The following is a 15353-nucleotide window of genomic DNA, read 5'->3' on the forward strand; positions in this document are numbered from 1 at the left end:
TGCCCACCCATAGTAATAATCAGTGTGCCTTACAGATCTGCAAATACCATTTATAATCCAGTAAAAAGCAGTGTGGTGTGCACAGATTTAAACCAATTTTATATTTCTCTCCGTGCAGTAAAAAGCACAGAAGTTTATACAGATCTAAATATAATCTTTAGTAAATACCCCTCATTGTGTTGTAAAACGGCAGTGCAGTGCAGTTTTCCTCTGTAAATGCCCCTCGTAGTGTAATGAAGAGCAATGCACTGTACACAGTCTCCTCCTGTTAATGCCCCTCACGGTCTAGGTAAAAGTAGTGCAGTGATTACAGATTTTCTCTGTAACAGAACCTCACAGTATCAGCAAACAGCAGTTCAGGGAGTACAGATTTACTCTTCTGCAACCATCCTTCATTCTGCTGTAAAATGGATTTCCTACTGTGCCTGTAAACGCCCCATCTAGTGCAGAGAATAAAAGCACAGTGTGCAAATTTCCTCTTCTGTAACTGCCCTTCGTACTATAGGAAAGGACAGACCTACGTGCACAGAATGACTCTTTAAACACTCCTCATAATGTAAGAAAAAGCAATGCAGTATGGACAGATTTCTAATAGTGTGAGCAAAGGGTCATGCATTATGCACAGATTATCTTCCCCGTGTAGTGCAGACTTACTACATGCTGTTAACACTCCTCTTAGTGTAGTAAAAAGCAGAGCACTGAGCATCAATTTCTGATTTCGTGGTAGAGTTAAAAGCAGTGCAGTGTGCCCAGATTGCCTCTTCTGTCAATCCCCCACAAAGTGCAGTAAAAAGGAGTGCTGTTTCCACAGATTCCTCACAGTGCAGTAAGGTACAGAGTAGCATACTCAGATTTCTCATAGTACAATAAGATAAAGTGCAGGGTGCACATATTGCTCACAGTGCAGTAAGATGCAGTGCAGTATGTTGAGATTCCTCTCTGCACAGTAAGATGCAGTGTAACGTGCAAAGATCCCTCAGTGCAATAAGATGCAGTGCACACAGATTACTCACAGTACAGTAAGACGCAGAGCAGCACGCACACATTCCTCATACTACAGCACAGTGCAGTGACATAGATTTCTCACAGGGTGGTAAGACACAGTGAACAAATTTCTCACAATGCAGTAAGATGCAATGTAGTGCACAAATTCCTTATTGTGCAGTAAGATGCATTGCAGTGCACAGGTTCCTTATAGTGCAGCATGAAGCAGTGCAGTGTGCACAGATTCCTCATAGTGTGGTAAGATGCAGTGCAGTACACAGATTCCTCATAGTGCAGTAAGATGCAGTGCAACAGCACATATTTCTCATAGTGCAGTAAGATTCAGTGTACAGATCCCCTCTTTAACACAAATGATGACCACAAACACGCCCATGGACTTAAGGAAAGCCCTCACAGTGGTCCCCGGACAGAAGAGCCTAGCTCAGCCCGGCTCCTGGCAGAGATTTCCGGTAATTATTCAGTCTATTTCAACACAGCAGAAGGTGCTGACAATCTCCTACCTGAGCTGACATTTCCAGGCGATCTCCTTCTCCTGGGGCTGAAGTGGGGCACGTGCAGATTTGAGATCTGGGGGCAGGGGGTTCTGCGAAGGTCAGAAAATGAAGAGAACTGCCCAGACAGACGGAGGATACTTCCTCCTCTGTAGAAGGCTGGCCATACAAAGAAAGACCGGAAGTGATGTCCGCAACCGCTGTTGCAGCTGTCTCTACCGCTGCTGACCCGGAAGAGGAAATCCTTCGTTCATTCATACAAAGTGCTCAGTGGATTTCATCATAGGACGACGAGCGCCCTCAGGTGGCCACTGACAGAACCTCAGGCTGTAGTCCCCAGTCCATCAGAAGCCCTCGTGCTGGCTCGCTTTGGTCTACATGAATCCTTGTCCTATTAGCTGAACAGTAGCGCTCTCGGCTCTGGTTGGTTTACCCTTGGAGAGGCTCCAACCCAACAGTCAACAGGCTGGAACGGTGACACCGGTAATAGCTGTCCTGACTTGGAGACAGATAGCATGGCGCTTAAGCCAATCACAGTGAGACTCTAGGGTTGGCGCCTTGGAGCCTATCCGAGATTTAGCCAATCAAAGCCTGCTATGCCCAAGAGCTCTACGGTTCAGCCAATGGGGGAAGAATTCACGGGGACCAAAGAGGGAACCCGAAGACTGAAGACGGAGGTTCTGTCAGCGGCCACCAGATGGCGCGACTCGCTTGCTGATGTAATCCACGGAGATCATTGTATGAAAGGGAGAAGGGTTTCTCTTAGGGTCACCGGAGCAGGGACAGCACGAGCAGCAGCCGGTAGTGACATCGCTCGTGGCCTATCTTTGTGTGTCCAGCCCGTTGCAGAGCAGGAAGGCTCTCTTGTCTGTCTGTGCAGTTATCAGTTCAGACCCTTACAGCCCTCCACCCCAAATCCCCCATCTGACAGTCTATGAGGAATCTGTGCCACTGCACCGAATCTTACTGCACTACGAGAAACCTGTGCACGCTGCAATGTATCATGTTGGAAAGTAGTTTTTAGGTCGAGCCTAGACAGTGCCCATGCGCTGTCTATCGACATGGAGTATCTCCTCCATAGGCACTTGACACACCCGTCAATATCCATAGGTTATTGCTTGTGCCATTCTGAATTACGGCCTTTTCACTGGTGTATTCGTTGTGTTTGTCACTCCTTAGTGTGCTAGCCCCCTCCCATGGCAACTGGCCCTATTACACTAACTCTGTACTACTGTTCGATTTATGCTGCTTGAAAGCACTACTGCAGGGCTGCCTCGGGCCCACGCAGGGGACCCTCCTAAGAGGGCGGCCCCCTTTAGTGCCACAGGATGGCACACGACGAGTCAGCCTCCCAGTGTTTGGACCCTCGTGGGTCCCCCATGCCCACGTCACTTCTGGGCAGGAGGGGGTGGGGGGGATAGGTACATATACCTCTCCCACCCACTGGTCGCCCTCTTTTCCCCGCTGCCCTGATGCCGTTTCGGACGTGTGTACTGCGGAGGCCGACCTTAAGAGCACGAGGTTAGGCCATCACCCAGCCCACCCTCGTGGCCCCGATATGCTGGCCAAGCCCGGGCGGGACCTTGTCCCATGTACAGATGCCCTGGCCTCCGCGAGGTCCGCTACTGCCGGCACCAGCATGGCGGGGGCCAGGGAGTGGGACGGGGGTTTGGGCAAACGGGGTGTTTGGCCTAGGAGCCAGCAGCCGGGCAGTCCTGCACGACATCCACTGTTAGTGATGCAGCGTGGAATGTCAAATCCTCCCTTCGTCACAGACCAAATATCATACTAACACATTCACACAATACATTCATTGGTGGGGCCCATAACACCAATGCTCACACTTCATTGATTTGCTCTTACGGGAAGGATAAGGTTTCCAAACGCTGACATGAAAGGAATTTCTTTTCACCTAAAACCTAATGTACATGAATATACATTGAATACCTTATTAATTTCAATCCTCGTGATATTCCTCTCATTTGGCGATGAATCAGTTAGTTGAATTTGGGTATTTGGTAATTAAATTCTTTTATTCTTAATTCAATCTTAATCTAATCTCTTAAAAAAAAACAACTCAACACATTTGTATATTAATCCAAACTTCGTTTATCTAATTAATTGCAAAATTTTAGAAAATCATCGACCAAACCACAGAACATCATATTTAACTAATCTGGCTATTAGTCGTCCGCTAAGTCAATCAAGTCGTGGAAAGGTCTTTAACACATCAAAGTCAGGCCGCAATTAAGTCTTGTCAAAGATTCAGGGAAACTGCTGTCCAGCAGTGTCACCGTCCTCTCCGTCAGCATAACGTCAGGAAATTAGCAGCAAGACAAATCAAACGAGCGAGCTCCCAACTCACTATTCTACCATCTTTTATAATGATTTTAATGTCAAAATGTATCAAGAATGAGTTTTAGAGAAATCCGATTGGTGGGTTTGGGGTCGTTCCGTAAAGTTCTCACAGAGTCTATTTGATTAGGTCACTACATTTGTTGGTTCCAGTTTTAAAGACAGTTCTTAGTTTGGTGATCCTGGCAATTCTCCCAGTGTGACCTTGGTTGGTACATCTTCGCCTGGGTCAGGACGAGGCCACTGTTGCTTGCTGTGGCGCAGGCGCACTTCACCCGAAACGTGTTGTGTCAAAGTTAGCCATCTTGACGAAGGCCCAATTGGTCAACTTAAGTAAAACAAACACAAAACGTAATTAAAACATGGAAATAACTAATAAAATGTTAAACCCTCACTAATTCCCCTATGTGTATGTAATTAGCATAATAGCAACATTCAAAGCATTTATATTCACCCAACGATGTCATCTGGTGTGACTTACAATTACGTCAAAAAAGCAACATATATCTTGCGATATTCTAGTTTTCTAGCATTAATATGCGTACATATATTAGTATACAAATTAGTTTAGCCATGCAAATGCAGATCCCACGTGTAATTCCTTCATTATACAATTGATTAAGTATCACTTCAAACAAATAATTATTATTACAATTAATAGATTATTCGGATTAATACGAATATGCAGAAATGGGGGGGTATACAAAATTTTGTATTACCCGCTCCATCATTAGCACGGCCCTTGACGCCACCTCACTCGCGGTAGTGGGCCCGGCTACAAGGCACCACGTGGCATCAGGCAATCAGGCGTGACTTTAGGTGCGGGGGAGGCCCCGGTGGGTAGCCCATCGGGGTAGAGAGCAGCCCTCCCTGGCATCAGCGCCGAGGATAAACATAACAGTTGGGGGTATTCTTATGAGAGCCAGGCCAGTGGGACACCCGACGCGTTGTGGGGGGGGGGGCGGAGTGTCGCATCGCGAGATGACGCATCTGTTCGGCGGTGAGCCCCCACGGTTTGCACAATGGTGAATGGGCAGCCGACTTCCGGCATCAGCGCCGAGGGTCGGGGATGTTAGAGCGGCGCCAGGCACACCAGGCGCGTTGTGGAGTGGGGGGGGTGGCGAGTCACGTAGCCCCCCCATGTTGTGTGCAGACGAGCCCCCGGCACCAGCGCAGTGGGGCGGGAAGTTAAAGGTGGAGCCAAGCTTGAGGACACCTGACGCATGCAGGGCGGGGGGAGCAGCGAGTCGCGTTGCATCTGTGCGGCAAAGCGCAGCTCTTCAACTTAAATGTCCTTCTTTATCACGCTGTGGTTTCTTCCGCTTCATTTGTAATAAAATATTTCGTGCCCCTCTCCTGCTTAAATGATGAAGCTTCTAACATGAGCCTCCCAGTGTTGAGGAGAGGATGTGGTCTGACGGCTAGAGCTGCCGCCTTTGGTGCTGGAAACCAAGGTTCATGCCTCGGGGTCCCGTCCACATCCTGTGATTCAGGGCACCATTTCAGAAATTTAAAAGATCTGTAGTTTGGCCCAACACTGGATTTACATGAAGGCAGGGTAGACTGGTCGTGTGAATCTGTGCCTGGATGCGGTCGACAGCAAATGCAGGTATTTATCGGGGCATTGCTGCGCGGTGTCTGGCCTTTGGGCGTAGGACAGAGTGGGTATGCGGATCGGCACACGGGGTGACCTGCGGTTGTATTGGGCGCTCACCTACCTCAATTGGGACCAGTATAGATATCGTCCGTAGGTTTGGGGACCAGCCCAAGGCTGGTAGGTTCCGCATTGCACGTGGGGTGGATGCGGTGGCCAGCGGGCCATCTCTGCCGCAGCTGTTCGGGCACCTGGGTCTTTCTCCACCGCAGGTGTTAGCGGGGTCATTTCAATGTGAGGGGGTTTCCGGCTGTTTGGTTTCCTTGTTTTAATGTGGTTAACTTTTCTGCGCATGAGTGAGGCGAATGAAAATAGCACAGGCATTATCTTCATTGGTGCGGAGGTCGGCTGATTACTCCACGCTAGCTCACAGACGTAAAGGAGCCAGTATAATGAGGTCACTGATAACACCTCCGTTTTCACCCGATCTTAGGGGTGACCGTTGGGCGCGGGGAGGGGCTCTATGCGGGCAGGCCAGTCCCCCCCCCTCACCAACGCGTGGCGAGACAGTATCCAGTAGATTTCCTGCACTCTGATCCACATTATTCTTAATTCTGAGAAGGTATATCACAATTGATGCTAATTGGAGAGCCTGAGGCCATTCTGATACATTAGTTGTGGTGCAAATGGCGGCACAAGAACTGGTGATTAGACATGGCGTCCTCTGCTTGGGAGGGCGAAGTCTAGCAACGCTCGACCCCCTCTGCGGAATTCCAGTCATGGAGCACCCCAATTATCTTCAGCCGAGGGCTGGAAATGTGGTTTGTGTCAAGCGAGTCTGTTAGAGGTCCGTGCAGTGCTATTCCAGCGGAGCACCCTCCATTGGAATGCCGATTGCAGCGGAGAAGGTGGGAAACCATAAGGGGGGGGGGGGTGTAAATTGCCTCGGAAGCCTCGAGGCGAGAGCCGCATGGCCTCATGTTTCATGTTGGTTAAGTCCTTAGGGGGTAGGGGAGGGGACAAGGGCCAGCCCACTGGAGCAATCCTGCTACTGTGGGGGCCACGTCTCTTGACGGGTCATGCACGCCCCTCTGATTTAGGACTAGACCAATTGTAAGGCTGCCCGGGGGGGGGGGTTGCGCAGCGGCCCGCCCCTTTGAGGGCGGCCGCCTTAGTGCCACAGGAAGGCACAGGGGTGGGAGGTCGTGTCCCTGGGTTTGACCAGGGGAGACCCCAGACAGGTAGCTGCTTCCGGCGGGGAGGAGCAAAGGGGGGTACATATGCTGTCCCCGCCCCCTCCTCGCCCTCTTGTCCGCTCGTTCGCCTTGCCCGCCCATCCGCTTACCCGGCATCCGGAGGGACAAAGGGGGGGGGCAGGTTTTTCTAACAATTTTCACTTTGTGTTGCAGGAGGAGTTACAGGGCGATCCAGGGTCTGCACATACCAAGGGGTATAGCATGCAGCAGCACCGTGTGGTGCTAAGCCAGGATACCCAGGGATCTTTAGCGTGTCCACTGGAAGACCTACGGCGCCCCGCTAACCGACAGGCGGTTGTGGGTCTGAGCAACTGGGGGCTGCCATGTATGCTCCGCCCACCCATCACGGGGGGGCGTGTGAAGCATGTGGACTGGAGGTCCACGGATGGGAGGGGGGGACCCTCCCAACATTTGGTATACACCAATTGGCGTTGCCATGGTGACTCTAGGCTTATCAGACGGGCAGGCGGCTTGGGGCTGGCCTGCCCTGGGATCGCCCGTAAGATAACCCACCGTGTTTGCATATTTATTATGCTAATAAACCTGCAGCAATATTTCTCCACTTACATTCAGTGTCGTGTGTTTTTATTTATGTACTTATGTGTGTTGTGATAACTGTTGCCGATATTGGCACTATTTTGCTTGCTGCTTTGGTGTGGGAAACAACACACCTGATCTTCTCCGCTGTCCTTGGCCCCAAGTAATGGCAGATTGTGCGCTTAGCAATTTTATTTGGCAAGAACAGTACTCTGCAATTGGCAAGTTTGTTTGTAAGGAGCATTGGGCAATGACCCTCGTGTATGGTGTGGGGGAATTTTTAGATGGCACAACCCCCTATGTGGGGTTTCATCACACCAGGTTGAACGTAGGGGAGGGGAAGCAACAGGATTCCTGATCTCACAGGAGACAGGTCAAGGGGCCGGAACTAGTTTGAATGAGTGACACGGTCCAAGTGCCGTCACCGGCTCGCAACTCACGTGGGGGGCCTGCGTCCTTGCTCCACGCACCTGGTTTGTGAACGGCATGATCTCGTGCCATCTGTTGGCTTCGCAGACACGAGAGGTTCTTGATCGCTTTGAGCGGCAGTGAGGGTGCTCTAGGATGGACTCGCCTTTGTCTTGTTTCCCAGAGCAAGGGAGGGGGACAAACAGTGTCATGCAAGACGTGTTTGTGATAGGTTTGCCGATCCTGGTAGCGCGTGTTTAGTGTGTAAGGTAGCGCTGGCGAATGCTGATTCTAGTGTCGCGCAATATGGGGGCGTTTCTATGTATGAGTCGCCGTGAACAGCTCCAGGTCGGAACTAGTGTTTTACACTGCCTTCAGTTGACGTTGCGGTGCGTCTGCCTTGGCTGTAACCGGGCAGGGTGCCCTGGGTGGGTCAAAACAGTATATCAGTTTGTGATTGAATATTGGTTGGGTTATACTAATATGTGCTGCCAGGGTGCCTTAAAGTGGGAAGGCCACTCGGTGGCAGTGTTTCTCACTGTGGCCGAACATGAAGGAATAATGTCTTCATTCACTATTACTGTCCATGGCTATTGCTCCATCCTTTTCAGCAAGGTAGTCCACAGCGGAATGTCCTTTTACTTTGAGCGATTCGTTCAATGCTTCTCTCATAGAACTATTTGCGCTAATTTGAATTCAGTAGTTTTGGATGGCGCCCATGTCTCAAATCCATCACTATTTCACTGACGGTCTGGTGACTTGTGTCAAGGAAAGGCCGCAGGGGTGCATTCACAGCGCAAGTTTGGAAACGCTTTTCGCATTGATGGGTAGAGTGATACTTGGTGGGGCTACGTGGGACGGGAGCCAGTTGGAAGGTATGGCATCATTGGTAGTACAGGGGCCGTTTTAGCGGGCGTGATATTGTATGCGAGAGTAACAACAGAAGGCGTGTGGCTGTTCGCCATGTGTGTTGACGGTGGCTTGTGCTGGGTGTGCGCTCTAGAGTACCGCGGTGATAAAGTTGTAGTTGTGTAGGCGGTTGTGACGGTGAGGTAACTTCAAGTGGCTGATTATGATCTTGCACAGCCTCATCATTTCAAACCAAGGCATGTACAAGACCAGACGTCGGAGCCATAGTCGCTGCTCATTTACTGATGCAACTATCCCCCAATAGTATGGTGTGGGTGTAGTGTCACTTTTGAAGTATGTAGAGCGGGCCAGGTCAGAGGCCGCAAATCACCAGTCGACGGCACGTGGAGCTATGCACAATTTTCAGCCTCCGGAGTCACAGTTGTGATTATTGACTTAGGCAATTATCACCCATTAAGGCTGGCTTGCAGGTGTGGTGTTTCTTTCTGTGGTTGGGTGTCAGGCGGGGAACTTTCACGTGGCATTACTGTACTGGGTCGGTGTAGTGGGTCCGGGGTGACAGATACGCAGGGTCAGGCTCAGGGATCTTAAGAGGGTTTTATTTCTGAACAGTATATACAGTACTCCGCTCCCACTGGGTGACTGCTGCCGGTAGTCGGTTTTACTTCGCCTGGACGTCCTCTTCAGCGAGCTGTTCCTTTCTCTCGGCGGTCACTCGATTAGGTGGTCCGACCTGGTCTCTCCGGCGTATATGCCCCAAAAGACAAAGGAAGCAGGTATCAGAGGTATGCTGTGTACCGTTTGAGCTAGGGCCGGGAGTGAGGGACACCGTGGTGGGGAACACTCGCTTCGTGCCTAGGTGCTCAGGGGGAAGTTATCCGATCTAACAGGGGATTTATCGGCTACATGCGGCTCTATTCAGTGGAATTTCCCCTTCCCCACCCACCCCGCAACTTTCCCTCGTACCTGCTCCAGCCACGCTCCTCCCCCGGGAACGTGGCAGGGCGCCTCACGGATACGTTGGCCTCCTGGCTTGTAGTTTTCTGCTCCCGTAGATGTCTCGTCGAGGTGGGTTCTTCCGCCTTCCGTCCGGTCCTCACGGTCAGCCTTCCTCCTCCCCTCCAGCACTCTCGTCTCCGCTCTCCTTTGCTCTGGCTCATGCTCCTCCGATATTCCCTGCTCCGACTCTCGCTCCTCCGCTCTCCTCCGCTCCGACTCTTGCTCCTCCAGTCTCCTCCGCTCCGACTCTCGCTCCTTCACTCTCCTCCGCTATCTCTCAACCTCCGGGGAAACGCCGTCCGCCGTCTCCCTTCTCTGACTCTCCTTTGAAGTCCCGCTGACTGAGACGTCATCCAGGGGAGGGGCTTCCACGCAGGGAAACTCCGTCTTAAAGGTATGGCGTCCTTCTTCTATCTTCCAATCGAGGCGATTGTACGGAGCCCAGTCGTCCAGCCGGGGTTGCCCCTCAGAAGCCTGTATGGTGACAGAAGGGTATTTAGGATAGTCTTGCACCCGATAGTGACAGGCAGGGGTGTCTATGTCTGCATTGTCCCCTACCCCGTCACAGTCGGTTATCCAACCATCGGTCATTATTGTGACGCCATATAACGCAAACCTCACCTGTGGGTGTCAGGCGCAGTGATATAAGACCAGTTACATTACATAGAATGCTGAGTACATGGGTCACACATAAGATTTGAGCACAACGGCTCTATTTCCAAGGACCAAGACAGAGCAGATGTTTGGGGTCAGAATCATCAGGCCACGAGGGGCATGTCAGGGTGATTTCTGGGGGTTCTTCCGCCCTTCAGCCCTCGTTAACCACACAAGTGAAGTTGCATGAGTACCGGAGGTAGAACATAGATATTCTGACTTTTGTGTACAGTTTCCCATCGGTTGCCTATACCCAGGAAAGATCTGTTGGGGGACCTTTTTCTAGGCTCCTATTTATACGTTTCCATGTGGGCCCGGCAACCACGTTATGTCATCAAATATATGGGCTTGGGGCAGCTACAGTGCACCAAGCTTTATGTCGGGCGCTATTTGAATTCATCAATCTAGGCCATCTATCAAATCCTGGGTGTGTAGATCTCCTGCGTATTCACCCTAGGCTAGACGTAGGGATTGCACTATGGATACGGGATTCACATAGGAGTGCTGGCCATCCAGCCGGGCCCCGGGAAATGGCTGCAGTACGCTAGTAACTAGTAATTGATTGTAGTACAGGCAGGCCGCCAACCTAGGTGGACTAGGTACCTAGATCACGTGCATCAGGCATAGGTGTCCAGTGGAATCACATAATTGGGGACTGCACCAGGACATGAAACTGCACAGGTTAGATTCCGACGTCAAGTTTCTGCACCACTGATTTTAACTGTGACAGGTTTTCCCTAAGGCCTCCTGTTAGATGCACCAGAAGTTGGGCAGGTGCGTACTTGGGGTAGGATGGTTTCATGGTATATTAGCCTGAAGTGACCAAGCTAGCAAGACAATTTTACACTCCGATCTGAACGGGACCCACTTTGGGGAAACAGTGGGTGGTGCTTGCTTTGTGCAGAGGACAGCAGGTTCAAAGAGCTTTCCAGGGTCCCCATTGGCTTTGCCAAATGATCAATGCATAGGAGGATGGAGGGTGATTACAATGGCATCGCTGTTGGCATAATTGAATATCTACAAGGTACTACAGATAGGGAGCATATCAGATACCCAGCGGAAGTAGCACAGAGAATCTGATACACGTGATTGTAAGGCCTTATTGATGATTGTCTGAACAGTCCAGAGCACTACACAGGAGGTGAAGATTAGGCCAAGTCCCTGTCTATTTAGGCTTCCTTTTAGTCACCCAGGAGTGGGGCTTGCAATATCTTCCTAATTTAGGATCCAGAATAGGGAAAGGCAAAGAAACACCTGTGACTGTGTGAGGGGCACTCGGCAGCGAAGTAAGCTGGTAAGTAAGTTAGCACATTCCTGGTACACCTTAAAAAAAAAAAAAAAACAGGGTTTTGGGCTACACACGAATAGGCACTATCCTGTCAGCAGTGCATGAGGGCCAGTCCCAATAGGGTGCTGTTACCGCTACAGGGTGAAATAGAGGGGTGGATCACATATACGGACAACTACCAGAGCACATTGGGCATGAATAGTTAGGAGGAGTCTGGACGATGTGGTACTCCCGGAGGGTATTCTGGTGCACCAACTGGAGGTTATGTTGTATGGCCCGGTGGGCCTGGTCGCCTCCTAGCGGGCCCTTCAACCTGCAGGTTGAACAGGTAATGCACATGGGATTAACAAGGGTTTCAAAGGTACAGCCGTGTGCAGCCACCCAGGGTAGTGGCCGTAAGACAGGTTAAGGTATCATGTGTAGGTAAACTGGGAGTATTCCTAAGGCACACTGTGAGGCACAAGAGGTTTGATTGGGTGCTGTGTTATTGTGCAACTATGTGCCAGCTGGAGTAGTTGTTTATACTGGTGTGCAGTTTTCAATAAAGGGTGTTAGCATCCTAGCATTCCTTTATTTTGCCAGGATAAAAGGTTTGTCCGTGCGGCCTGGGATTGACGCGATGGGCGAAGTTCTAGAAATGGAGGCATGGGTTTCCACCACTGACTTATTTGGTTGAGGGGCCCAGGCATGCGCTAGAACTGCTTGCTGGAGAAGCTGCGGCACACAACTGAGATAATTTGGTTGGGGGTCCCAAGCATGCGCTGGTACAGCTGGCTGTAGAAGCTGCGGCACGGACTGGGGGGGTGTCTCCCCTCCCAAAAGTTAGGTCGGACACCGGGGAGGCATGATTCCACTTTCCGGGATAGGAGGGCACTGCGGCCAGTAATGAAATACTCTGGGTGTAAGTTAGGCAACCTATGGTAGGCATGGGTATTATGATGGGCAGAGATATCCCCACTTGGAGTGTGGTGAGGGGCTCGGTCAGAGGTTGCCGGGGATTCCTCACGCAGCAGAGTTTACAGTGCCAGGCGCAGATTCGATGAACATGGGGGGTTTGGTCCATCAGACATTGGCATGCTGCATGCTAAATCCACTGGGAGTTTGAATGAGGAGGGGGCGCACCTCCCAGACTGGGCATAGACTAATTTTGCAGGACTTGGGAGAGTCCCTGGAATCAGCAAGAAGGAGGTGAAGAGGCCTACCTTGGTGGGGGGCCCTGGCTGTGACGGTGGCCACACCCAGAGCTGTGGCGGAGTTACAGGGCGCAGTGGTGTAACGAAACCTGAGGGGGCCCCCCTGCAAAGTACATGGAGGGGGGCCCCCTCCCAGCAGCCCAGCCCACCACCTACCTCTTTTCCCCACCACCCAAAAATCTGGTATATGTTTATTTGAAACCGCCAACATTTAATGAAATGCCTCTCATTCAAAGCTTTAATAAGAAAGTGGGAAATACTCTTAATATATAAACTACACCATTTGTAACATTTTTGTCAAGAGCAGATTATTTAACTGAGACAACAATCAGAACAATGCCAAGGAGTGGTCCTATTCGCTTAGGAACTGGCTAACGCTGAAGAACAAAGAACTATTTAGGGTCTGAATTAGAATTTATATTGATAGACAATAACATGAAACTTTGAAAGACAAACCCAAGTCTGCAATTTCACAGACTCGACTGACAATATACTTGAGGAGTACACAAGATATAACTCAGTATCCTGCCAGCCCCAAGAGAGATAAACTAGTGAATTATCTGCATGCCACACACTTGCGACTGTCAAGGGTGTACTTGATAATAGCGTGAACTGAGGAAGCAATTTTAATTTCTACCATCACGTCTTTATTAGTAAGCAGGACAAAAACAGGCAGGTAAACGAGGCTGATGATGAAAACTACTTGGATGCTTCAGAACATTGTTACAGATGTTTGTCTGTTTGAATTTATCATTTCTATAGTGTAAAGAATGCTAATTGCAAGATTTAAGGAGCACGTTTTACAGACAAGAGAAAGCAAAAGCATAAATAACACAGCATGTAGCATAAAAACAAACCATATCAGCAAGTACCTAATGACAGAATCTATAGAACTATAGTTGGTGAAGCAAAGGAAAAAGTGCAAATACTTTCAAAGTGCAAAATACAACATTCACCAGTCCAGCAATATACAGAAATCAAGCATGTTTTGTAAAATCAAGGAATGGATGCAAGAAGGCGAGTACTCAAGGGAAAGATACAAAAGAGGAAATAGCAGAAGGGATGGGATTAGGAGGTAATCACTCAACAGTTGGATGAGAATGATAAGAGCCAATAATGCAGGAGTTAAAGGGATAGATGCAAGAAGGGATGATCTAAATGTACGGCTGCAAGGAGGCAGGAGCTAAAAGGACAGACCCAAAAAGACCGGCGATAAGGGGCTGGAGCTGTCTTGAATGTATTGTATTGTTATATTTATCGACGGCTTACTACCCCTATATGGAGCACTGAAGCACTTGCCGCTTGCCTATATGAGTAGCAAGCTACATTATGTGTAGGGTGTGTGGTTGGAAGGGTGTTGTGTTGGTTTTGATGCTATGTGGGAAGTGTTTCCATGTTGTGTTTGGGGACCACTGACTGGGGTGTGTGCAGCTTATTGTGCAATGAGACACAGTAGTGCTAAGTAGTCTGATGGATTAGGAGGTGTGAAAGATATGCACGCTATTTTGGTTTTCATCGCTCTGCAGGTCCGTTTATGCTATTTCTTTTGTTAATAATCTCACCTTAGTGGTTACAGCACTGCGTGGTCCATTCTGAGATACTGTGTCTACTGTTTAAAGTTAATGGTCCTGAGCAGGCATAGATTAATGGGTAGGTGTTGTAAATGGCCCTTTTTGCAGGGTCATCCCTAAGCTTTTTGCCTTCCTCCTGGATTTGTTCTAACCTGTTTTTGTTGACTTTATGACTCTGGGCACTTTACAACTGCTGATCAGTGCTAAAGTGCAGCATGTGCTCTCTCTGTGTAAATATGACAGTGAATTGGTATATCCCTGATTGGCTTATTTGGTTTACCTGTTAGTCCCTAGTAGTGTGGCCTGTGTGTGCCCAGGGCTGGTAGACCAAATGCTGCTGGTGGGCCCTGGAGCTCTGGGCCCCCCGCACCGCGGGGCTGCTGGGGCCTTTGTTACGCCCCTGACAGGGCGATCCAGAGGCTGTAAGGTACAGAAGGGTACCCTCTGCACGAGCACAGTAAGGGTGCTAAAGCCAAATATCCCCAGGGAGGTCCTCGCGTTGGACCCCGGAGGAGCGACGGCGCCCGTTAGTCCTACGTTGTGGACCTGAGCAACCGGGGGTTGCCTCAACACTCCGCCCCTCTTAGGGGGGGGGCATGAGTAAGGGGGTGGACTGGTGGTCCACCGGTGGGAGGGGCTATCCCCTCCCCCAAGTCTAACAAACACCGGTTGGCTAGGGCCACGGTGTCATTTGGCTCATCAGGTGGGCAGGCGGCGAGGGGCTGCCTGCCCTGGGATCGCCCGTAAGATAACCCACCATGTTGGCATATTTGTTATGCAAATAAACCTGCAGCAATTTTCTCCACTAAGAATCTGTCTTGTCTGATTATTTCTCTAAGATATTGCTGTGGGAGGTATAGGGAATGTTGCTGATATTGGCACTATATGTTTTTGCACTTGCTTGTGTTACAGAGATCAGGTGTTGTCTGTGCTTGGCGATTTTCATCATGCCATCCCCTCTGCGGTCGCCCTCTGCACTTCTGCTCCTTTCACTCTGCTTTTAGTGCGGGCAGGCGCTGTCTGCTGTCATTCATCACTCCATACCTCCGATGCGGTACATGTTAGGCGCTGTTTTTTTTGCAGTATTATTATATATAGCACAAAGTCGACCCAAAGGTATTAGATCGCTTTA

The 15353-nt window shown here is 50.0% G+C and overlaps 2 protein-coding genes across 2 annotated transcripts in view; one reads left to right on the top strand and one right to left on the bottom strand.

Moving 5' to 3' along the window:
* Positions 1–1706, bottom strand: part of LOC146847661 (uncharacterized) — an 88958-nt gene extending 87252 nt beyond the window's left edge. Inside the window, exon 1 of the mRNA XM_085651783.1 lies at positions 1506–1706. The gene's annotated coding sequence lies outside the window, so the exon portion shown is untranslated. The remainder of the gene's footprint in view (positions 1–1505) is intronic.
* The window catches only part of LOC146847660 (uncharacterized), a 229423-nt gene that overhangs the window by 99925 nt on the left and 114145 nt on the right, over positions 1–15353 (top strand). The window lies entirely within an intron of this gene.

The sequence above is a fragment of the Triturus cristatus genome, chromosome 4_1 (genome assembly GCF_964204655.1).
Source record: "Triturus cristatus chromosome 4_1, aTriCri1.1, whole genome shotgun sequence".
Taxonomy (NCBI): domain Eukaryota; kingdom Metazoa; phylum Chordata; class Amphibia; order Caudata; family Salamandridae; genus Triturus; species Triturus cristatus.